Genomic DNA, 26300 nt, shown 5'->3' on the forward strand with positions numbered 1-26300 from the left:
TCTGTGCCCTTAGCAATTCTAATGTAGGCCTTTACCATTCATTTATCTAAGCTAGAATCTTGTTATATATCATGCTCCCTTTCATATGGCTCAGGTTACTAACATTCTTAAAATACACCAAGGTTACTTTTCAGCTAGGAGTAGCTGCTGCCCTTGGAAATCTCTCTCTCTCTCTCTACACACACACACACACACACATATATGATTAGGAATCAGAATGTTAAAAATTTCCCAAGTGCTCCTTATCTCAGACCCAGAATTATTCTCAATCTCTTTCATGACTGTCATGATTGCCTGTTCATGGCCTTGTCTGGAGAAGTGTTCTGGGAAGCTGGAAAGTATGACTATTGTGTATCTGAAAGGCATATTCAAGGCTTAATCTTTGGTAAGTGAGAGTGTTCAGATAAGACTGCAGCTGGGAAGAGGCACCATTGGAAGATAGATAAGGTAAGAGGTTCTCGAGGCAACTCTAAAAACCATCTTTTGTCCAGTTGGGTCCCTGGCCTTTATGTTTTATATAGGTCCCTGGCCTATGTATTTTTACAATATGATCATTAGGGTTAGGGAATAAGGTTGACCAAGATTTCCCAGACATTTGAGTATAGATGAGTGCATAGCAGTATGCAGAGGGTCTCTGAAGATACCCTAGATATTTTGGAGTATAAACAATTACTTTGTGTTAGCATCAATGGATTATATTAAGCTGAAAGGATGATTTAGCCACAAAATTGAACTAGTGAAAAAAATTAGGGGAACTATTCGATTTACAATTGCATCAAAAATAAATAAACCAATAAGCTACTGGGAGTAAATGTGACCAAGGAAGTGAAAGAGCTTTATACCAGAAACAATAAACATTGAGGAAATAAATTAAAGATTACACAAATATATTAATAAATGGAAAGATATCCTGTTTTCATGGATTCAATTAACGCTTAAATGTCCATACTGCCCAAAGGGATCCAGAGATTCAGTGCAATCCTTCTTAAAATTCTAATGTCATTCTTCATAGATATAGGGAAAAAAATCCTAAAATTTTGCTTGCTTGGGCACCACATCTACTGAAATTGGAACAATATAGAAAAGATGGAGGGGCGGAGCAAGATGGCCGAATAGGAACAGCTCCAGTCTCCAACTCCCAGCACGAGCGACACAGAAGACCGGTGATTTCTGCATTTTCAACTGAGGTACTGGGTTCATCTCACTGGGGAGTGCCAGACGATCGGTGCTGGTCAGCTGCTGCAGCCCGACCAGCGAGAGCTGAAGCAGGGCGAGGCATTGCCTCACCTGGAAAGCGCAAGGGGGAAGGGAATCCCTTTTCCTAGCCAGGGGAACTGAGACACACAACACCTGGAAAATCGGGTAACTCCCACCCCAATACTGCGCTTTAAGCAAACAGGCACACCAGGAGATCATATCCCACACCTGGCCGGGAGGGTCCCACACCCACGGAGCCTCCCTCATTGCTAGCACAGCAGTCTGTGATCTACCGGCAAGGCAGCAGCGAGGCTGGGGGAGGGGCGCCCGCCATTGCTGAGGCTTAAGTAGGTAAACAAAGCTGCTGGGAAGCTGGAACTGGGTGGAGCTCACAGCAGCTCAAGGAAACCTGCCTGTCTCTGTAGACTCCACCTCTGGGGACAGGGCACAGTAAACAATAACAAACGCAGCAGCTCTGCAGACGCAAACGACTCTGTCTGACAGCTTTGAAGAGAGCAGTGGATCTCCCAACACGGAGGTTGAGATCTGAGAGGGGACAGACTTCCTGCTCAAGTGGGTCCCTGACCCCTGAGTAGCCTAACTGGGAGACATCCCCCACTAGGGGCAGTCTGACACCCCACACCTCACAGGGTGGAGTACACCCCTGAGAGGAAGCTTCCAAAGCAAGAATCAGACAGGTACACTCGCTGTTCAGAAATAGTCTATCTTCTGCAGCCTCTGCTGCTGATACCCAGGCAAACAGGGTCTGGAGTGGACCTCAAGCAATCTCCTACAGCTACAACCTACAGCTGAGGATCCTGACTGTTAGAAGGAAAGCTATCAAACAGGAAGGACACCTACACCAAAACCCCATCAGTACATCACCATCATCAAAGACCAGAGGCAGATAAAACCACAAAGATGGGGAAAAAGCAGGACAGAAAAGCTGGAAATTCAAAAAATAAGAGCGCATCTCCCCCGGCAAAGGAGCGCAGCTCATCGCCAGCAACGGATCAAAGCTGGATGGAGAATGACTTCGACGAGATGAGAGAAGAAGGCTTCAGTCCATCAAATTTCTCAGAGCTAAAGGAGGAATTACGTACCCAGTGCAAAGAAACTAAAAATCTTGAAAAAAAAGTGGAAGAATTGATGGCTAGAGTAATTAATGCAGAGAAGCTCACAAATGAAATGAAAGAGACGAAAACCATGGCACGAGAAATACGTGACAAATGCATAAGCTTCAGTAACCAACTCGATCAACTGGAAGAAAGAATGTCAGCGATGGAGGATCAAATGAATGAAATGAAGCGAGAAGAGAAACCAAAAGAAAAAAGAAGAAAAAGAAATGAACAAAGCCTGCAAGAAGTATGGGATTATGTAAAAAGACCAAATCTACGTCTGATTGGGGTGCCTGAAAGTGAGGGGGAAAATGGAACCAAGTTGGAAAACACTCTTCAGGATATCATCCAGGAGAACTTCCCCAACCTAGTAGGGCAGGCCAACATTCAAATCCAGGAAATACAGAGAACGCCACAAAGATACTCCTCGAGAAGAGCAACTCCAAGACACATAATTGCCAGATTCACCAAAGTTGAAATGAAGGAAAAAATCTTAAGGGCAGCCAGAGAGAAAGGTCGGGTTACCCACAAAGGGAAGCCCATCAGACTAACAGCAGATCTCTCGGCAGAAACTCTTCAAGCCAGAAGAGAGTGGGGGCCAATATTCAACATTCTTAAAGAAAAGAATTTTAAACCCAGAATTTTATATCCAGCCAAACTAAGTTTCATAAGTGAAGGAGAAATAAAATCCTTTACAGATAAGCAAATGCTTAGAGATTTTGTCACCACTAGGCCTGCCTTCCAAGAGACCCTGAAGGAAGCACTAAACATGGAAAGGATCAACCGGTACCAGCCATTGCAAAAACATGCCAAAATGTAAAGACCATCAAGGCTAGGAAGAAACTGCATCAACTAACGAGCAAAATAACCAGTTAATATCATAATGGCAGGATCAAGTTCACACATAACAATCTTAACCTTAAATGTAAATGGACTAAATGCTCCAATTAAAAGACACAGACTGGCAAACTGGATAAAGAGTCAAGACCCATCAGTCTGCTGTATTCAGGAGACCCATCTCACGTGCAGAGACATACATAGGCTCAAAATAAAGGGATGGAGGAAGATTTACCAAGCAAATGGAGAACAAAAAAAAGCGGGGGTTGCAATACTAGTCTCTGATAAAACAGACTTTAAACCATCAAAGATCAAAAGAGACAAAGAAGGCCATTACATAATGGTAAAGGGATCAATTCAACAGGAAGAGCTAACTATCCTAAATATATATGCACCCAATACAGGAGCACCCAGATTCATAAAGCAAGTCCTTAGAGACTTACAAAGAGACTTAGACTCCCATACAATAATAATGGGAGACTTCAACACTCCACTGTCAACATTAGACAGATCAACGAGACAGAAAGTTAACAAGGATATCCAGGAATTGAACTCATCTCTGCAGCAAGCAGACCTAATAGACATCTATAGAACTCTCCACCCCAAATCAACAGAATATACATTCTTCTCAGCACCACATCGTACTTACTCCAAAATTGACCACGTAATTGGAAGTAAAGCACTCCTCAGCAAATGTACAAGAACAGAAATTATAACAAACTGTCTCTCAGACCACAGTGCAATCAAATTAGAACTCAGGACTAAGAAACTCAATCAAAACCGCTCAACTACATGGAAACTGAACAACCCGCTCCTGAATGACTACTGGGTACATAACGAAATGAAGGCAGAAATAAAGATGTTCTTTGAAACCAATGAGAACAAAGATACAACATACCAGAATCTCTGGGACACATTTAAAGCAGTGTGTAGAGGGAAATTTATAGCACTAAATGCCCACAAGAGAAAGCAGGAAAGATCTAAAATTGACACTCTAACATCGCAATTAAAAGAACTAGAGAAGCAAGAGCAAACACATTCGAAAGCTAGCAGAAGGCAAGAAATAACTAAGATCAGAGCAGAACTGAAGGAGATAGAGACACAAAAAACCCTCCAAAAAATCAATGAATCCAGGAGTTGGTTTTTTGAAAAGATCAACAAAATTGACAGACCACCAGCAAGACTAATAAAGAAGAAAAGAGAGAAGAATCAAATCGACGGAATTAAAAATGATAAAGGGGATATCACCACCGACCCCACAGAAATACAAACTACCATCAGAGAATACTATAAACACCTCTACGCAAATAAACTGGAAAATCTAGAAGAAATGGATAATTTCCTGGACACTTACACTCTTCCAAGACTAAACCAGGAAGAAGTTGAATCCCTGAATAGACCAATAGTAGGCTCTGAAATTGAGGCAATAATTAATAGCCTACCAACCAAAAAAAGTCCAGGACCAGATGGATTCACAGCTGAATTCTACCAGAGGTACAAGGAGGAGCTGGTACCATTCCTTCTGAAACTATTCCAATCAATAGAAAAAGAGGGAATCCTCCCTAACTCATTTTATGAGGCCAACATCATCCTGATACCAAAGCCTGGCAGAGACACAACAAAAAAAGAGAATTTTAGACCAATATCCCTGATGAACATCGATGCAAAAATCCTCAATAAAATACTGGCAAACCGGATTCAGCAGCACATCAAAAAGCTTATCCACCATGATCAAGTGGGCTTCATCCCTGGGATGCAAGGCTGGTTCAACATTCGCAAATCAATAAACATAATCCAGCATATAAACAGAACCAAAGACAAGAACCACATCATTATCTCAATAGATGCAGAAAAGGCTTTTGACAAAATTCAACAGCCTTTCATGCTAAAAACACTCAATAAATTCGGTATTGATGGAACGTACCTCAAAATCATAAGAGCTATTTATGACAAACCCACAGCCAATATCATACTGAATGGGCAAAAACTGGAAAAATTCCCTTTGAAAACTGGCACAAGACAGGGATGCCCTCTCTCACCACTCCTATTCAACATAGTGTTGGAAGTTCTGGCTAGGGCAATCAGGCAAGAGAAAGAAATCAAGGGGATTCAGTTAGGAAAAGAAGAAGTCAAATTGTCCCTGTTTGCAGACGACATGATTGTATATTTAGAAAACCCCATTGTCTCAGCCCAAAATCTCCTTAAGCTGATAAGCAACTTCAGCAAAGTCTCAGGATACAAAATTAATGTGCAAAAATCACAAGCATTCTTATACACCAGTGACAGTCAAACAGAGAGCCAAATCAGGAATGAACTTCCATTCACAATTGCTTCAAAGAGAATAAAATACCTAGGAATCCAACTTACAAGGGATGTAAAGGACCTCTTCAAGGAGAACTACAAACCACTGCTCAGTGAAATAAAAGAGGACACAAACAAATGGAAGAACATACCATGCTCATGGATAGGAAGAATCAATATCATGAAAATGGCCATACTGCCCAAGGTAATTTATAGATTCAATGCCATCCCCATCAAGCTACCAATGAGCTTCTTCACAGAATTGGAAAAAACTGCTTTAAAGTTCATATGGAACCAAAAAAGAGCCCGCATCTCCAAGACAATCCTAAGTCAAAAGAACAAAGCTGGAGGCATCACGCTACCTGACTTCAAACTATACTACAAGGCTACAGTAACCAAAACAGCATGGTACTGGTACCAAAACAGAGATATAGACCAATGGAACAGAACAGAGTCCTCAGAAATAATACCACACATCTACAGCCATCTGATCTTTGACAAACCTGAGAGAAACAAGAAATGGGGAAAGGATTCCCTATTTAATAAATGGTGCTGGGAAAATTGGCTAGCCATAAGTAGAAAGCTGAAACTGGATCCTTTCCTTACTCCTTATACGAAAATTAATTCAAGATGGATTAGAGACTTAAATGTTAGACCTAATACCATAAAAATCCTAGAGGAAAACCTAGGTAGTACCATTCAGGACATAGGCATGGGCAAAGACTTCATGTCTAAAACACCAAAAGCAACGGCAGCAAAAGCCAAAATTGACAAATGGGATCTCATTAAACTAAAGAGCTTCTGCACAGCAAAAGAAACTACCATCAGAGTGAACAGGCAACCTACAGAATGGGAGAAAATTTTTGCAATCTACTCATCTGACAAAGGGCTAATATCCAGAACCTACAAAGAACTCAAACAAATTTACAAGAAAAAAACAAACAACCCCATCAAAAAGTGGGCAAAGGATATGAACAGACATTTCTCAAAAGAAGACATTCATACAGCCAACAGACACATGAAAAAATGCTCATCATCACTGGCCATCAGAGAAATGCAAATCAAAACCACAATGAGATACCATCTCACACCAGTTAGAATGGCGATCATTCAAAAGTCAGGAAACAACAGGTGCTGGAGAGGATGTGGAGAAATAGGAACACTTTTACACTGTTGGTGGGATTGTAAACTAGTTCAACCATTATGGAAAACAGTATGGCGATTCCTCAAGGATCTAGAACTAGATGTACCATATGACCCAGCCATCCCATTACTAGGTATATACCCAAAGGATTATAAATTATGCTGCTATAAAGACACATGCACACGTATGTTGATTGCAGCACTATTCACAATAGCAAAGACTTGGAATCAACCCAAATGTCCATCAGTGACAGATTGGATTAAGAAAATGTGGCACATATACACCATGGAATACTATGCAGCCATAAAAAAGGATGAGTTTGTGTCCTTTGTAGGGACATGGATGCAGCTGGAAACCATCATTCTCAGCAAACTATCACAAGAACAGAAAACCAAACACCGCATGTTCTCACTCATAGGCAGGAACTGAACAATGAGATCACTTGGACTCGGGAAGGGGAACATCACACACCAGGGCCTATCATGGGGAGGGGGGAGGGGGGAGGGGGGAGGGATTGCATTGGGAGTTATACCTTATGTAAATGACGAGTTGATGGGTGCAGCACACCAACATGGCACAAGTATACATATGTAGCAAACCTGCACGTTGTGCACATGTACCCTACAACTTGAAGTTTAATAATAATAAACAAATTTAAAAAAAAAAAAAAAAAAGAAAAGATTAGCATGGCTCCTGTGCAAGGATAATATGCAAATTCATAAAGCATTGCACACTTTTTTATAGTAATACTATTCACAATAGCAAAGACATGGAATCTACCCAGGTTTCCATCAACAGTGGATTGGATTTTTTAAAATGTAGTCAATACACTCCATGGAATACTATGCAGCTATAAAAAAGAACACAATCATATCCCTTGCAGTAACATGAATACAGCTGCAGGCCATTATCTTAAGTGAATTAACACAGAAACAGCAAACCAAAAACTGCATGTTTTTACTTATGAGTGGGAGCTAGACATTGGGTACACACAGACAAAAAGGTGGGAGCAATAAACACTGAGGATTCTAACAGTGGAGAGAGAGAGAAGGGGGAAAGATTGGAAAACTACCTATCAGATACTATGCTCACTGCTTAGATGTTAGGATCATTAGAAGTCCAAACCTCAGCATCAGGCAATATACCCATGGATGAACTCTGCACGCGTACCCCCCATGGAAGAACTCTGCATATGTACCCCTTGAATGTGGAATAAAATGAAAATTTTAATCCTAAAATTTTCATGGAACCACAAAAGATCCCAAATAACTAATGAAATCTTGTCCAAAATGTGCATAGGTGGAGGCATCCCACTACTAGGTTTCAAAGTACATTACAAAACTATAATAATCAAGGCAGCATGGTAATGGCATAAAAACAGATACACTGACCAATGGAATAGGATAGAGAGCCCAGAAATAAATCCATATATCTATGTTCTAGACCTAAAACTATGAAACTGCTAGAAGATAACATAGGGGAAAAGCTCTATGACATTGATCTGGAAAGTGACTTCTTGGATAGCACTCCTAAAGCCCAAGCAATAGAAGCAAAAGTATATTAATGGCATTACATCAGACTAAAAAGTTTCTACACAGCAAAGGAAACAATATAGTGATGAGACAGCCCATGGATTGTGAGAAACTATTTGTCAATCATACTTTGATTAGGGGCTAATCTCCAAAATATATGAGAAACTCAGACTACTCAATAACAAGGAAACAAATAACCCTACTAAAAAATAGGCAAAGGACTTGAATAGACATTTCTCAAAAGATGATATGCAAAAGGCCAATAGATATATAAAAAAGTCAAACATCTCTAATCATCAAAGAAATGCAAATTAAAACCATAGTGAGATATCACCTTACCTCACACCTGTTACACAGGTTATTATTTAAAGAATAACAGATAAGTGCTGGCAAGGATGTGGAGAAAAAGGAATCTTGTTGTTGGTATTGTAAACTAGCACAACCATTTTGGAAACCAACATGAAGTTACTCAAAAAACTAAAAATAAGATTATCATATTCAGCAATTCCACTTCTGGGTACATACTAAAGGGAATTTAAATCAGTGAGTTGAAGATATGTCTATATACCACATGACGATATGCCTTATTCCTAATAGCCAAGATATAAAAACAATCATCAAATGTATCAGCAAACAAATGGGTTTTTAAAATTTGATGTATATATACACTACGGGATACTATTCAACATAAAAAAAACAAAAAATTTCATCTTTTCATTTGTGACAACATGGATGAACCTGCAGGACATTATGTTAAGTGAAATAAGTCAGGCACAGAAACACATACTGTGTTATCTCACTTATATGTGGAATCTTAAAAAGTCAAGCTCATAGAAGTAGAGAGTAGAATGGCAGTTACCAGAGGTTGAGGGGCAGGGAGGATGGACAGGGAAAGGCAAGAAGTTAAGAGACATGGAGAAGACTATGGGAGAATGGAGATGAAGACGGGAGTTATGAGACTGCAGGGCAACCACCAGAAGGTGGAAGAGGCAAAGGAAGGCTTCTTCCCTAGAGCTTTCATAGGGACTAGGGCTTTCATAGGGAGCATGAACCTGTGTACACCTTGATATTGATATCTAACTTCTAGAACTGTGAGAGTATACATTTCTGTTGTTTTAAGTTACCCCAGTTTTTGGCAATTTGTTACAGCAGCTCTACGAAACTAATATACAGGTCAATTGGTAACACATCTTGCTGTGTCTAGATTAATGCCTCAGTTCACGTGGAAAGGTCATGTGGTTAGCCATGAAAATTACGGTGAAGGCAAAGATGAAGATATAAAAGTTGGTGCTAAGATTTATGAGGATACTTTGTCCATTTTACTTTTGAGATTGCATTCTCCACACGTAGATATTCTGAATTTTCTAGGCCAGACATAATACAGTTCACTTCTAATTAGGTAAAAATCACCTCGTAAAATATAGCACTGCCTTTTCTGTATTTTGTCAATATCACTCCCAGAACTTTGTTTTATCTGTATTATCTTGCCCAACTTATGTAGATTTACAAAATAGTGAAAATTATCAACATCTCTGAGAATGGGAAGTCTATGGGTTTTTTCCCTTAGCATCTTTTAGGATTAGTATAATGTCTGATTCATTATACTCATCTCAATATCCAATTAAAGTTTAGTGAATGAATCAGTTTTACATTTTTGTATCTTCCCTGTATCTCTTTGATATGGTTCTGTTCATTTGAAATTAAAGTATGAAACTATGACCTAAATACGGTATAAGATGCTTGATCAATATTAAATAAAACTTAGGAACTATAAATTCAATTCACCTAAACCTACTCATCTCAATGAAGAGCACAGGAAATTGTGTCCATTTAATTTCACTTTCCTCTGTAAGCCCATTCTTGATCTCTGGGATTTTGTTTCAATATTTGTATTTTAAATCAGAAATTGATTTTTCCACAGACATTTCTGATTTCTTTTTCTTAATCATTAATGAGGCAGTTTTACCAGACCAAGGTAAGTAAACTTACTAATAGGGTTATGCCATAGAGCTAAGATCTGTGGAGAAGTTCCAGCTGTTTATTTTTCCATCTCCCTGACAACTCCAGAAATGGGCATCCAATGCCTTTTGAGTTATACTTTCCATTTCTACATCGAAAATGGAACTAGAATTTAGGGGGGGAAAAAAGGCCTCTGTATTTGAGCTGGCGGCCGACTGCTGTGTAATTATCATTGCTCTTCTTTATTAACTGCTCGCCTTCGCCTTATGTGGTGCTTTGTTGATAGATGTAACCTCAATCTTGTTGCTATGGTGACAGTAACAGTCGCTGAGAAGATTTTGTTTATGGTAAACAAATCCAGGCATATGCTTGAAGCCTGGTGGAATAGTTTTCCAGCTTCCCTTACACGGCTGTCCCTGAATGAAATCAAAGAGCTCCAACTGAAAAACCCACAGCCTGGATTTGAAATATAAAAAAATAGGAAACAGTCCTGAGATTATCGTTTATGTGTGCGGGAATGGCCCAGTAGGTATGTCTATGTTCACGAGTCAAGGCTCCCTGTTGAAGGGGGCTCTCTGTGCAACACACGCAGAGGAATTGACCTGAGAGTGAGAGAAAGCCTCGCACCCTGAGGGCTGTTGGCATCAATAGTGAAGTTGGGATGGTACATTAACATAATGACAAAAAATGCTTCTCTCTGTCCCTTACCAAATCCTCTCTGCTAGGCATGCTGAATTTTTATATATTGGAGAAAAAATTCCTTCCAGAACATTCTCGTAAACATTGAAGTAAGACACATTCATCTCCCTTTCTTAAATTTTTTATGAACGTGAACCACCATTGTCATGTAGATGGATGGAATTGAGGGTCAGATTTACTTCTCCATGGTGAATGTATTTGTGGTTGGTCTGGTTTAAGTGGCCCAACACGTTCCCTGGCTGTCTTTCTCTGTCTCTCTCACCTACCTCCTCAAATGTTTTCTCTCCAATCTGACAACTGCTGTCTAAAATTAAAACCACCAAATCTTTTCCCCTCACTTTTCTGTACTGTAAGGCTTTGATGGCTCACTTAAGAATGAAAACTTAAAAATTTCAAAGAATGAAAATTTGAAAAGCATTATAATGAAATGGAAATGGTGTGTACAAACCATCTGCTATTTATGGCCAATAGTGTGCACAAATTAGAGACCATTACTTGGTACCAAAACATACAGGAAGAAAGTGGACTGCCTAGCTGCAATGGGAGATCTTTCAGTAGAGAACAGAAGGGCCATCAGCCTGAAATTCCAAGAACTACTTCTTTGGATTTCATAACAGTTCTTGAAAACTAGTAGAATCTTGCTTGTTCGTTCTTTTCCCCACCAGTCAAAGGGCTTTACTTACTCTTGTTCTCAGGTCTCAGGGTCCCCAGGTGTGTGGCTCTACAGAACAGTTGAGCCTTAACACAGAAATGCAGGAAGCCAATTTTTAATCCCTCAGAGAGAATTAAACTTCCTGCTAAATATTTTCTTGTTTTAACCTTTTACTTGGGTAGTTGTCTCATAAGCGCACACTGAGAATACAATGTTGCAGGGTTTTGCATAGCTTATTAACTCTCCAGTGAGGGGGTCCAAGGATGCTAGGGCAAAGAGTTTAGGCAAACATTAAAGTGATTTCTCTGCTAAGTACATGAATTAGCATTTCATTGGTTGGAGGCAGGTATTTATTTTGATTTACCTTCGTAAGGTGGCAAAAACAAAAAGTATCTTCTTGATAAAGAACCTGGAAATTAAACAGTAATAATAATAATGGTAATAATAGTTAATAAAACAAAGTGTAGTTTTTCAATTTAAAACAGAATTTTTTCTTTCATAAGGTCAGAGAAAGATGCCTTAACTGGGATTCCCGGCATGCTGCCCACTCACAAACTTGGTTTGTACCCACTGATCTCCTACTTCCGTTTCTGGAAACTTCATCTATCATTTACCATCCTGTCTGTCAATCCCTAGGGTCCTCCTTTTCTTTTGTAATTGTTCAAACATCATCTATTCATACATACATGCAAACATACACACACACTCCAGCTTTTTTCTGATTTCTTTTCTAACTCCTTAGGGAGGTTAGTCTTCTTTTTACTAACATACCATTCAGCAGCTCATTATTATGACACTGCATTATGAATTATTGTTTGTGAAAAACATCATGTTAGTCAGTGGCTGAGTAAGCCTCTTGGCAACTGCCATCTCATTTTCTTCTTTACAATTCCCAGTTAAAATATAGATACTGTTGGTCATACATGGGCTGGAGAAACTGGGATGTACAGACATCACACAGATCTAGGAGTCACAATTTGAATTCATGTCAGTCTCACTACAGAGGTCGTGTTCTTAATCATGACACTGAAAGATGTTTTAGCAAGATCTTGTTTTAGAAAGATGTTTTAACAATTTTGCTTTGTTCTTGAGCAAAATTTTGGGCCATGGAACTTGTTTCCCTGCTTTTCCTGATTAAGCCAGTCTGAGAATCTTAGAAGAAAACTTCAAAGATTAATTTACCTTTTCCTTTTAGAAGATAGAACCAAAAGATGGCCATAAACAGTCAGTCCTTGAACTGTCCCTTTTTATCCCCACCATATGTCTCTAGATCTGCTTAGAGAATTTCAGTTATGCCCTCCCCCAATTAAATACACCTCCAAACGTGTCTTCCCATCCTAATAGCATTATAATCCTATTTATTTGAAAAACTTAATTTAAGGGTGGTGGTTGATCTTCATTTGAGCTGTAAGCACTTGGCTGTTACTTTATGTTCTATCCTGAAAAACACCATGTAATGGCAGGGCAGGAGGAAAGAATTCAGGACTAGCATGCCACAACTATTCCATCATTAAATTTAACAATATTTCACGTTCAGTCTCTTCTATAAAGATTTGACTATAGCAGATTATAAGCTCTTTCTCACTTTACAGTTCTAAAGATTTTTACATTTTAAGAAAGAGCAGTGGCTCACGCCTGTAATCCCAGCACTTTGGGAGGCCGAGGTGGGTAGATCACAAGGTTAGGAGTTCGAGACCAGCCTGGCCAATATGGTGAAACCCCGTCTCTACTAAAAATACAAAAAAATTAGCCAGACATGGCAGTGGGCACCTGTAGTCCCAGCTACTCAGGAGGCTGAGGCAGAAGAATCACTTGAACCTGGGAGGTGGAGGTTGCAGTGAGCTGAGCTCAAGCTCATGCCACAGCACTCCAGCCTAGGTGACAGAGCGAGACTCTGTCTCACAAAAAAAAAAAAAAAAAAAAAAAAAAGGAAGAAGAGGAAGAAGAAAGAAAGAAGTATGAGAGTATTGAGGGATGAAGAGAGGGAGCACAGGGGATTTTCAGGCACTGAAACTCTTTTGTATGAAACTATATGGGTTGATACCTGGCATTATACATCTGTCAAAGCCCAAAGAACTATATAACACAAGAGGGACCCCAATGTAAACTAAAAACTTTAACTTATATAATTTCTCAGTGTTTGTTCATCAAATATACAGTAATAATGCAAGGTATTAACTATAGAAAAAATTTTGATGGAAGGTGTTGGGGCATGTGGAATTGTACTTTCTGCTCAATTTTTCTGTAAAACTATTCTGAAAAATACAGTCTATTAATTAGTGTTAAAAGAGAGAAGAAAAAAATATATATGCCCAAATACTGGCAAAGAGAAATGAAAACTGAAGTGTCAGTGATTGAAGGTAAGGCAATTGGACTCTTCCAAGTCCTTAGTGATACTTCTACCAATTTCTGAAAATGTTCGAATGGTTATGTCCATCCATATACACCAGCCATATGGGCTATGAAGTAGATTGAATTCAAAGAGTCTTGTGAAGTAACAGACAGTTGGACATCCCTCCTCCTCTCCCCCAAAAAAACCAATTTGCCTATGCTTCGGTTTCTATAAAATGCACAGATGTGCTAGCATTTAGCTGCCTCCCTGGGGTGCAGTAAAAGTGTTGTTCTGAAGTGTTTCAAGACTAGTGCATCCCAGGGCCTGGCACTGTGGTGGGACTCAAGGGAAGAGATAAAACACAAATTGAAAAGCAGTATTACTTGGGAAATTGTAGTTTAACACATGTGACAGGCAGTCTCTCCCTGTTTTCTAAGATGTCTTCCTTATTGCTTTAAGACAAAGTCTTCATGATATCAGAGTCATATTATTCCCTTCCTTTTTCCACACCTTGATTCACTCTTCCATCTTTGAGTAAGAGGAAGAAAATTAGGTGAAGATCATATGTGTAGTTTTCAACCAAAATTTTGCGTGCACTTTAACTGTCAGCTCCAGAGCTAGCAACGCCTCCACTTTCCCATGTATAAAGCCTAGACATCCTTCAGAGCTGGGCTCAAATCCTCTTCCTAAGCCTGCATTCTATTAGTGATCCTTACCCCTTCTTTCAGCTCCTCACTGAGCACTTCATCCCTGCAGTTTAGAATTTGACTACATGCTGCTGAATTATAAATTGTACATTCAATTTATAACTTGCCTAAAATGAAAGAAATCTACATGTGTATGTGCGTGTGTGTATGTGTGTATATGTGTGTGTGTGTGTGTGTATATATATATCTACCACTCTATATGTCTATCTTCCTAAAGATAGGACCTTTACCTTTTACATCTGTTGAATTTCCACTCCTACCTACCCTCAACTCCTGCCACTGTGTGTGCATTGAAGACAAAGCAATATGTGGACTATTTTAAAGAAAATATAAACCTATATGTCTTTCAGTCTTACCTATCTTTCTTCTTAATCAGGCCCTGAAACTTAAAATTTTCACTGTTACCCTCCCTAGGCCTAATGGGTTGACTTTGACATTCTATTTGATATTTATGGGAGGAACTTTCTTTCAGTCATCGAATAAGACAGATGTTATTGTTTTATGTTGAGGTTTTAGTAGAGCTAGGCATCCCATTTAAATGAGGAACTTGAGTAGAGTTCTTATTTGAGTAGTGAAGAAGAACAGATAGCAAAGCTGTGGGACATAGGCTCAGTAACATTAGATCAGTTTGGAGAATCACCTGCATTGTTGGCCCCTGAGAGACAGCATGGCCCAGGGAAAGAAAAAAGCACTGGAGGTACAACTACCTTCCCCAACACATCAAACTTTATGGTACGTTTCTTAACCTCCATGAAACTGAACATCTGCAAAAGGGGTTTGTTTCTTTATAACATGAACTTGTGAAGGCCATGTAAGATAATACCCAAGAAAGTGGTTGCAAACTGTAATATAAAGGTATAGATTTGTTGGTGATAAACCAGAGGGCAACATGACAGTATTTTCTGCCTTGGGAAGGTGAGAAGTAGGGCGGGGTGGGGAAGGTGAATTCTAGAAAAATAAGAGGTCACCAGTTACAAAATTTCCCTACTTTAGTTCTTTAGGATTAACGCTGTTTGAAGCCAAATAATTTAAAATAGCTCAAACTAACATTTGTGATTGTTCAATTCAGTCACTTTCTTTGTTTTCTAGATAATGAAATTTTGTCACAGAGTAAGCGTAAGTCCATGTCTCACTGCATGAAGAGTAACACACTCATCTGTGTGACTCTTGGCGTATAAAGCCACCACCTTCAGAACTTGGACAAGTTCTTTGATGTCTCTGAGAATCCAGTTGAAGCATGTAAAATTCTTCAAATTATTAGACCTGACTTTGGGTAACTTTTTTTCTTTATTGATTTCCTTGGCCATAGTTTTTATTCTCACCGTGGGAATCTTGAAGGCTATCTGGAAAAGATCTGTCAATGTACTTATTTTCTCCCCAGTATTGATTCAACTTCTTTGCCTAATCTGAATTAACTATATAACTATTATATATATTCACTGTATAACAGCAACAACATGTGTAGATCACATGTATTTATGCTGAACTTTGCTTTTATAAAGTTTTTGTTTTCTTTAAAAATATTTGCACTTTTAAAGTTTTTGTACTACAGTGGCATTTTCTTCAAAGGAGAAGGATAAATTTTCTCTTCTGAGGAAGACCTTTGCTTGTTTGTTTTTGTTTTGAGATGGAGTCTCATCCTGTTGCCCAGGTTGGAGTGTGGTGGTGCGATCTCGGCTCACTACAACCTCCTCTTCCCAGGTTCAAGTGATTCTCCTGCCTCAGCCTCCCGAGTAGCTGGGACTATAGGCGTGTGCCACCACATCCAGCTAATTTTTTATTTTTAGTAGAGACAGGATTTCACCATGTTGAACAGCCTGGTCTCCAACGAGGAAGACTTTTCTCTGAACTCTTCTCAATCACTTTCATTTTCAAGAACTTATTCTCTCTTGTGAAATTCTATAATAAACGACCAACTCATCCAAAGGCTTTTTTCTTTTCTTTTTTTTTTTTTTTTTTTTTTTTGTCACAAAACAGATCATTAGTCAATTACCTAGTGTTTACTGAGGGCTTACCATGTGTTAGATAAAAGATGTAAGAGGAGGCATAAGACCTTGCCCTATTCAGGGAGGCAAGCTGTATGCTGCACAGAAACAAAAGGAACTTATGATGTCAGGCAAACAAAACTCCAGCAATGACACAGGAAGTCCAGCAGACAAGTAATTGCACCAAATTTGGGAGCCCAGGGGAAGATGTGTGAAGCTGATTACATTAAGAAAGTTCTGAGGAATATCAAGGTTTAAATCAGCAGAGTGGAGAACAGGAGATTGTTATGGATGTGAAACCTGAAGGTCCCGAGGACACAGTTAGGCACAACAGATAACAAGGTCAGTGAGAAGACTGCCACAGCTGTAACAGAGGATTGGTCTGGGGTGATGAAGAAAGATGAGGCAGAAAAGCATTTTAGGATTAACTATGGAGCTCCTCTCCTGCCAAGATGAAAAGCCAGGACTTGTGTTGTGAGCACTGAATGTGTGAACAGAGGTTGCAGTTTCAGAGTTTGAGCACAGAGCTAGAGATATCTGAATCTGACTCTTGGCATAAAAAGCTACCACCTGCAGGACTTGGGCAAGTTGCTTTATTTTGTCAAGCCTTCACTTCTTCCAATATAACATTGAATTAATAAAATACTATGAGTCTCCTATAAGACAAGGTCTTTTAATGGAGTAGGTGCTAAAAATAAATTTTTCTATTCTTTTTTAGTATTAGTTATGGTTTTTGTTTGTTTTTGGATAGCAGTTATGTTGATATGTAATTGTTTTTCTTCCGAGCTTCTCAGTAATTATCCAGGTCAGAATATGCCTTAGAATAATACATCTTTTTAAACCTAGTCTCATCATCCTACTAGTTTTTGGAGCCTACAAATTTTCCCTGATTATGGGATCATGGGCTTTGAATTACAATTTATCTCTAGTCAGTGATTTTTAACATTTTGGGAGTTATAACCTTTTGGAATGGTTTGATATTGTGGCATTTTTAAAAATTAAAAAAAAACATAATATAAAACTTTACAATGAAAAATAGAAAGAAACATACAAATAATTTTGTTTTTATACTTAAGGAGTGTAGCTGACTAAATGGGTAGACGTAATCAGCAACTTTAAAAGAGTTTTCTCCTTCAACAAAAATATTCCCCTCATTGACCTCCTATGGTGCCTGAAATTCTACCATATGCCCTCCTCCTTAAGGAGCCATGGACCCAGCAGGAGCATATTGATACAATGATGGTTTTTACAGCATTATATTCCCTGGGAGGGGCAACACATTAACCAGTGAACACACCAAAAGGATGTGTATCATTTCATCTCTTATTGATCACATAGTCTATTACTCTTCTCTAATAGTATGGAGATTCTTCAAAAGTAGCCAATGACAAAATAGGAATAATAGCAAATACTTATTGTACTTGCTGCATGCCAGGTATATACAATTCTCACAACAGTTTTTCCAGGTAGGTGCTATCACTGCCCTCATTTTACAGTTGAGGAAACTGAAGTACAGTGAGCTGCCTAACTTTCATATAATAAGTTATAGGTCTTGGATTTAAACTCAGGACCTCTGCCTCCAAGTCTGGTCCTTAACCATTATACAAACTGTCTTGGCCTTTGAAATGGTTACCTACTTCCTTCTCCAAGACTAATTATGGTACCTTTTTGTGAGACATTAAAGAAATAAAAGTAGATCTGATGTATCTATAGTAAATGTCTTTGGTTGTATACATGTGTGTCCTCTCTGGGGATACGAGTTGCCTGGAAAGGGCAGCTACACTTCTGAAAGGCTATGTAAGGCCAGCAAAGTCACAGCCTAAATCAAGAGAAATAAAATAGTCTGGCTTCTTGTGCCTGAATGGCATAAAGGAATTAAAACTGAATGGCTAAGGGCATTTTCTTGACATTTTCACACTATAAAACCAAGTTCTCTATAACTCTCTATAGTCAAAATATTAGCCAGTAATGAAAATTATGTATTCATATTGTACCACATATTCTGGGAACCTAATTTTATCATCAGACACCTGCACAGAGATGCTAATACAGAAAATCAAAGTTAAACATCTCACATTACCCATCCTTATCCAGCAGAAAAACTGATCCTGAAAAAGTGGAGCACAAAATAGGAGAGTTTTGATAGGGGAAAGGCTGAAAATGAGAATTAAGGGAACATGAGAGCCCAGAATATTTAAGGAGCAGAGCACATAATCAGAAAGGGCTCTAAAAGACAAGTAGAGAGGTGTAAAATATGGAGGACTTGGCCAGTTCTTGGCATATGTTATCTAAAAGTTTAGCAACCCAAAGATTGTATGCCAATAATTGTGGAAGACCACATTTTCAAAAGATGAGCAAAGCAACACACACTCTTCTATAGTGTAATGTTGCTGCTCCTCCATCAAGTCTATTTCTTTACCCCTTTGAATCTGGGTGATCCAGGGCCAGCGACTATGTTGTGCAATATAGTGTGGCAGAAGTGACACTATGAATCTAATGTCCATGATGAGAAGCCCAAGGTTCATGTAGTAGCCATGTATAGGTGTTCCTGTAGACAGCCTCAGATCCCAGCTGACAGCCAGCATCAACTTCTAGCCTTGTTAGAGAGCTATCTTGGATATCTAGACCAATCCATCCTTCTGATGATACCAGCTCCAGCTATTGTCTGACTGCAACCACATGAGAAGCTTTGAGCAAAAACTGTCTAGGTAAGTTCAGTCAGCGCTCAGAACTGTGAAGGTATTATTGGTTGGTGCAAAATTCATTGCAGTTTCAAATGCACCATTAAAAGTAATGGCAGAAACAACAATTACTTTTGCACCAACCATATAATAAATTGTTATTTTAAGCTATTAAGTTTTAGGGTGGCTTGGTACACAGAAATAGTTAACCAGAATCCTAATGTAATGAAAGAGGATAAAGCTTAATGCCATCTAAACAGTTCCCAACAGCTAAAAACTAAGCAGAAGAAATGTTAGGATATTAATATACCAGTATATAGCATTTATGAAGACACACTAGACATGCTTTCCCCTTGATGAGACTTTGAGTCTTCACTCTAGCAAGGACCACCATGTCTAATTCTTTAGAATAATAAAGGCTTACCTGCTTCAAAAGATCTTTGGTTTTGTTATTTTGAATCAGTGCACTACAGAATCAGGCTGGAGATCTTCAAAGTCTATGCTTAACTGCAGCTTCTATGAGCACTTCCTTCTCTAACTCCACCTGACTAGTCATGAAGTCCCATTAGGAGATACAGAATAACAGATAGGGAGAGCATTTTAAAAAACTTTTTATTTTCATAGATTTTTGGGGAACCGGTGATATTTGGTTACACAGGTAGATTCTTTAATGGTGATTTGTGAGATTTTGGTGCACCCATCATCCGAGCAGTATACACTGAACTCAGTTTGTAGTCTTTTGCCCCTCACCCCCATCCCACCCTGTCCGTTGAATGCCCAAAGTCCATTGTATCATTCGTATGCCTTTGCATCCTCAACACTTAGCTCCCACTTTTGAGTGAGAACATATGATGTTTGGTTTCCCATTCCTTAGGTACTTCACTTAGAATGATAGTCTCCAGTTCCATCCAAGTTGCTGTGAATGCCATTAATTCGTTCCTTTTTATGGTTGAGTAGTATTCCATTGTGTGTTCGTATATACACACACACACACACATATTCTGGTTGTCCATATGTATAAGGGGGTGTGTGTGTGTGTGTGTGTGTGTATGTATCTGGTTGTCGATATATAAATATAGACACACACAATGGAATACTACTCATATACACACACCAAAATTTGTTTATCTACTCGTTGACTGATGGGCATTTGGGCTGGTTCTGCAACTGCAAATTGTGCTGCTCTAAACATGCGTGTACAATTATCTTTTTTGTATAATGACTTCTTTTCCTCTGGGTAGTTACCCATTAGTTAGATTGCTGGATCAAATGGTAGTTCTACTTTTAATTTTTTAAGGAATCTCCAGACTGTTTTCCATAATGGTTGTACTAGTTTACATTCCTACCAGCAGTGTATAAGTGTTTCCTTTTCATTGCATTGTTTTCCTTTCCATTGCACACACCAGCATCTATTATTTCTTGATTTTTTGTTTATGCATTCCTGCAGGACTAAGGTGGTATTGCATTGTGGTTTTCACTTGCATTTCCCTGATCATTAGTGATATTGAGCATTTTTTCATGTTTGTTGGCCATTAGTGTATCTTCTTTTGAGAGTAGTCTATTCATCTCCTTTGCCTGTTTTCTGATGGGATTGTTTTTTTCTTGCTAATTTGTTTGAGTTTTTTTGTAGATTCTGGAAATTAGTCCTTTGACAAATGTATAGACTTTGAAGGTTTTCTCCCACTCTGTGGGTTGCCTGTTTACTCTGCTGACTGTTCCTTTTGCTGTCCAGAAGCTCTTCAGTTTAATTAAGTGCCACATATTTACCTTTGTTTTTGTTGCATTTGCTTTTGGAGAGAACTTAGAAATAAATCCAAATACTTACAGCCAACAATCTTCAACAAAGCAAACAAAAACATAACGTAGGGAACAGACACCCTTTTCAACAAATGGTGCTGGGATAATTGGCAAGCCACAATGTAGCAGAATGAAACTGGATCCTCATCTCTCACCTTATACAAAAATCAACTCAAGATGGATCAAGGACTTAACTGTAAGACCCGAAACCATAAAAATTCTAGAAGATAACAGGCAGAACATTGGAAACTAAACCAAGGGGCTGAGAATTCCACTTCCATTTTTCATTCTTCAACTACTGGTGATCATTTTTTATGAAGACAATAAAAAATTAATATGGTATTGACCAAAAGGAGATCCACTGAGCTAGGGAATTATCTAGTGAGCTACTCTATTTTTATCTTCATCTCCTAAATTTCTGTCAAATATTCTTCAGGTGTGCCATAAAAAATCATTTTAGGAACCTGTGAAATATGAAATATAGCAAGCAGTTGCTATCATACTTGGGTCTGTGGTTATTATCCATGAAGTTGTGCTTCTTCTATTTCCTTCCCATCCTCCTTTTGTTTTGATGTGGCTACTTGCAGATTGTTATCTGTTTTCTCATCTCCCAGATGCCTTCTAAACATGTCTGATCATTTCCCTTGTTTAGTTCCATTTATATATATTTGATCTTTTTCTTCTTTGATTAAAAGTCAGCAGCAATTCAGTTAGTAGCACAAACATTAGCAGTTACCAGTAAGCTGAGGCCAAAAGTGCATGAGTTTCATTTTTCAGCTTCCTAAACTCCCATTCCTATATATTATTTTGGAGAAGATTACACTGTAACTCTAATGCTGCCTTTCTTGTTAAAATAAAGGCAAAATGTGTCCCATGAGGAGCAATAATGAATCTTTCTGGAACTCATCTATTAATGGAATTCAAAGCATTCCTGGAGACCAGATCCCGAAGTGGCAAAATAAATCATATCATTTAGATATGTAAGGGCCTTTAGAAATGTTCTACTTGCATATATTCTGTTTGGAAAGTCTACTGTGGAGCGATCTAGAGGATTAGAATTCCTGAGTAGAGCTTTATTTAGGCATGATGATTCAGAGTGCAGATGGGCAGTGACAATCAAAGATCTGGAGGGAGGGCTCTGGTGATAGACCAAGCCTGGAATAAAGACAGTTCAGGAGGGCAGGCAGGTTCCAGCTGAACCCTTTAACAGCAGCATAATTGATAGCCCCCTGCTGTCTCATTGCTGTGGTGAAGATATGGACCTATGCTCATGTCCTCACAAAAGGTTGTCCTTTTTTTAAAAAGCTGATTCTAAAAAAAAAAAAGACTACATTTTTTTCCACACCCAGCATCATTCAGGGTCTGTGTCCAACAAGAAGAGCATCTGCTCCATGCAGCTGAGAGGGCACATGGGGTGTTTCTATCTTGGCATAACTTGCCAGATCTGAGTTCCTAATGTCTTCATGGGACCTGATTTTTTTTTTAAATAAATAAACAGCTTCAAAAACAAAAGTAGAACCCACAAAACAGAAGATAAATTTACAAAATCAATCCAGATCAGTAGTTCCAATACTAAATCTAGAAATTAGATTGCCTGATTGTCAGTGAGCTGCTTTTCCCACTGCACATTTTAATTTTTGTTTGGTATGTGCCCATGTGCACATATGTGGGTTTGTGTGTTACTATGCATATGCGTGTGTGTTACTGTGCATATGTATGTCTAAGGCCATTATGATGTTTTTCTTTCACTTATATATTTACTTATTCTTTTTATTCATATGTTCAACAAAAGTTTGTAGAGTACTATGTTCCATGCACTATTTTATGCTCTGGGATGTCAAATTGAATGACACAAATCTCATCTGTCCTTACAACCTGATCAGAGAGATAAATACACAAACAATAGAGGGTAAGGGCTGTAACAGAAGCATGGGCCATGTGCTACTGCAGCACTTGGTGGGGGAGTGCCTTAACTTTCTGGAAGCGTCAGGAAGCCATCTCAGAGGAGTTGCTATTGAAAAAACAATTGCAGGCTCCATGCAAGCTAGAACTCTGGTTCTGTCACTTGCTTGCTATGAGAACTTGAAGAAGCCTCTGACCTCTCAATACCTCACTTTCCTCATCTGGCAATACTATCTGGTAATAATAATGGTATCTTCCTCAAAAGATTGTACAACAGATTAATGAAGACTGCTCACGTCAAGTGCTTCGAAAAGAGCATGACTCCATACATGCTAGCTATTTTTATGGCTAATGTTAAGGGTTTGAGTGGAAAAGAGACAGGGAATAAAAATATTAGTTAGGCAGGAAAAGAGCATAAACTTTATAGACCATGATATGAAGTTTAAATGTTATTTATATACAAAAACATGCCATGAAGAAGATCTTAAGCAGGATATTGGCCTGATTAAACATACATCTATAATAAGATTCCTTCATGGTTTATGTACATAGGAAGAAGAATTATGAGAGTCCTGTAGTAATGCAAATGAGATGAGTACTTGAACTAGAGACAGTGGAAGCAAAGGAGGAGTGTGAATAGAAAATATTATAAAGACATAACTTAGAGTATTTGGAGATAATAGATTGCATAACAAATAGCATAAGATAATGGTATATTTTGCTTACATAACTAGGTAGACAACAAGGATATTCACTGAAATAAGAAACTCAGGAAAAGAGCAAGTTGAAAACAATATAGTAAGTTAGTTTTTAGACATGATGACCTTGAGGCACTTATGGGCTCTCATATCAGGTAGCTCTAAACAGACGTCAAGGGTTGAATTCTTATTCAACATGCATTTGGAAATAATAGAAATAGTAATCCTGAATTTAAGTATACTTGAGTCATAAAATGTTTGAGATAATAAAACCAAAATTTACTGGTGATTACTATAGGCTAGGACATTTACTAATATATTTGTATGAATAATCCCACAAGTTACACAAAACAACCCCTGAGGCAGGTACTATACGGTTTCCATTCCACATATTAGGGAAATGTTTTAAAAGCTTAAGTAACTTGCCCAAAGTCACTGTCTTAGTCCATTTTCTGTTGCTTATAACCAAATACCTGAAACTGGGTAAGTTGTAAAGATAATAATTTTATTTCTTACAACTATGAAGGCTAAGAAGACCAAGATTGAGGAGTTGCATCTGCTGAGAGCCTTCTTGCTGGTGAGGACTCTGAAGAGTCCTGAAGTGGTGCAGGGCATCACATGGCAAGGGAGCTGAGCGTGCTAACATGCTGTCCTCAGGTCATTTTTTTCTCTTCTTATAAAGTCACCAATTCCCCTCCCATGATAACGCACTAATCCATTTACCCATTAGTCATTAGAAAGAGCCCTCATGACTCAATCACCTCTTAAAGGCCCTGCCTTTTAACACTGCCACATAGGATTAAGCTTCAACATGAATTTTGGTGGGGACATTCAAACTGTAGAAGTCACATAGATAACGAGTAGTTAATGGAAATGCATCAATTACTATTAGGTTCCTGTGAGGGACAGATCATTCAACATACTAGTAAATTAAATAAATGTAATTTATTTCCTTTTTGTTTCAAGTAAGTCTGGAGGGACCCAAGTTCACTCTAATTTATTTTTCTGAAATATTTAGCATGTGGTTTTCTTCTCAGAATCCATAATGTCTGTATTTCAACTATCAGAAAAGATCAGAAAAGGAACTAAAATATGCCATTTTATTTTAAGTATATTTTCTAGAATTTGAACACCATGATTCTGCTGACATCCCATTTTCAATATGTAGTTACAGGACAGGCCTAGCTGCAAGGGAGGCTGGGAAATGTAGTACTTTTCCCTTGGGAAGCTAGTGTCCACTTAAAAATTGGGGGTTCTATTACTAAGTAGGTAGTGGAAAATACATCCTGGGGACTGACAGTCTCTACTGGAGGGATTCACTAGGAAAAAAAAAAAAAGAAAAGTTTAAAAAATCTTTAAAGACATCAGTTAAATTCCTGGCGTACCACAGCCTTGAATGAAGGACCTGGAGAAAATGAGTCCAAGGAGTACAGTAGTTAGAATATGTCAGAGACATTCATCATTACCATCATAAGAATGCTTCAACTGGGTAGATATCTAGGCCAAACAGTAGACAAAGTACTTCAAAAAATAAAACTCCTAGTAGAAACTGGTGCACACAATACAGATGACTCTGTTGAAGAGAAGCATAAAAAAATCAGGAGAGAAGTTTTAACCAGGTATACATAAAGAATCAATTTGGTGATACTCACACTTTAAGGATAGAGTAATAACAAGCCAAGGTAATGAAAGATGATTATTTCCTTACCAAATGTTTGTTCAAATTACAAAGGGTTCACCTCATGTTTTCTGTAAATAGTGAACTTCCCTGGTACACCTAAACTAGAATTCAGTTTAAATACATTAAATTTACAGGCAATTTCAGAAACACATTACGAGGAAAGTTAGATGTACTCGAGGTTCCTAAAGTTAGATGTACTCAACGTTTCTTAGGCATAGAAAGGAATGGAATTAGTGCACAGAAAATCACTGCACATAAATATTTAGATTTGAGAAGGTGGAACAAGTGTTTACTTTCGAAGGGAGCTTTTCTGGGGAGACAGGTTTCTTGTTGCTGTTGTTGTTGTTGTTTATTTGTTTGAGACAGAGTCTCACTCTGTCACCCACACTGGAGTGCAGTGGTGGGATCTTGGCTTACTGCAACCTCCGCCTCCTGGGTTCAAGCGATTCTCATGCCTCAGCCTCCCAAGTAGCTGGGACTACAAGTGTGCACCACTGTGCCTGGCTAATTTTTTGTGTTTTTAGTAGAGACAGGGATCACCATTTTGTCTAGGCTAGTCTCAAACTCCTAACCTCAGGTGATCTGCCCACCTCAGCCTCCCAAAGTGCTGGGATTATAGGCGTGAGCCACTGCTCCTGGCCTGGGCAGACAGGTTTTTTTTTCTTTTTTTGAGATGGAGTCTGGCTCTGTCGCCCAAGCTGGGGTGCAGTGGCGCAACCTTGGCTCACTGCAGCTCTGCCTCCCGGGTTCACGCCATTCTCCTGCCTCAGCCTCCTGAGTAGCTGGGACTACAGGTGCCCGCCACCACGCCCGGCTAATTGTATTTTTAGTAGAGACGGGGTTTCACCGTGTTAAGCCAGGATCGTCTCGATCTCCTGACCTCGTGATCCACCTGCCTCGGCCCCCCAAAGTGTTGGGATTACAGGCGTGAGCCACCGTGCCTGACCGAGACAGGTTTTATATAAGACACTAAATAGCATATGCCAAGGGCTCCTAAACATAATCTCCAAATAAAAATCTCCTGAATGCTTTTATTAGTCAGGGTTCTGCAGAGAAACAGAACCAACAGGATATATAA

At 38.8% G+C, this 26300-nt stretch overlaps 1 non-coding gene across 1 annotated transcript; it reads left to right on the forward strand.

Moving 5' to 3' along the window:
- The first annotated feature begins 7230 nt into the window (after nt 1-7230).
- On the forward strand, nt 7231-7335 carry LOC119618655 (U6 spliceosomal RNA). Its single transcript, XR_012089399.1, has one exon. It is a non-coding gene; the product is annotated as a U6 spliceosomal RNA (small nuclear RNA).
- The last annotated feature ends 18965 nt before the right edge of the window (nt 7336-26300 follow it).

The sequence above is a fragment of the Chlorocebus sabaeus genome, chromosome 18 (genome assembly GCF_047675955.1).
Source record: "Chlorocebus sabaeus isolate Y175 chromosome 18, mChlSab1.0.hap1, whole genome shotgun sequence".
Taxonomy (NCBI): Eukaryota; Metazoa; Chordata; class Mammalia; order Primates; family Cercopithecidae; genus Chlorocebus; species Chlorocebus sabaeus.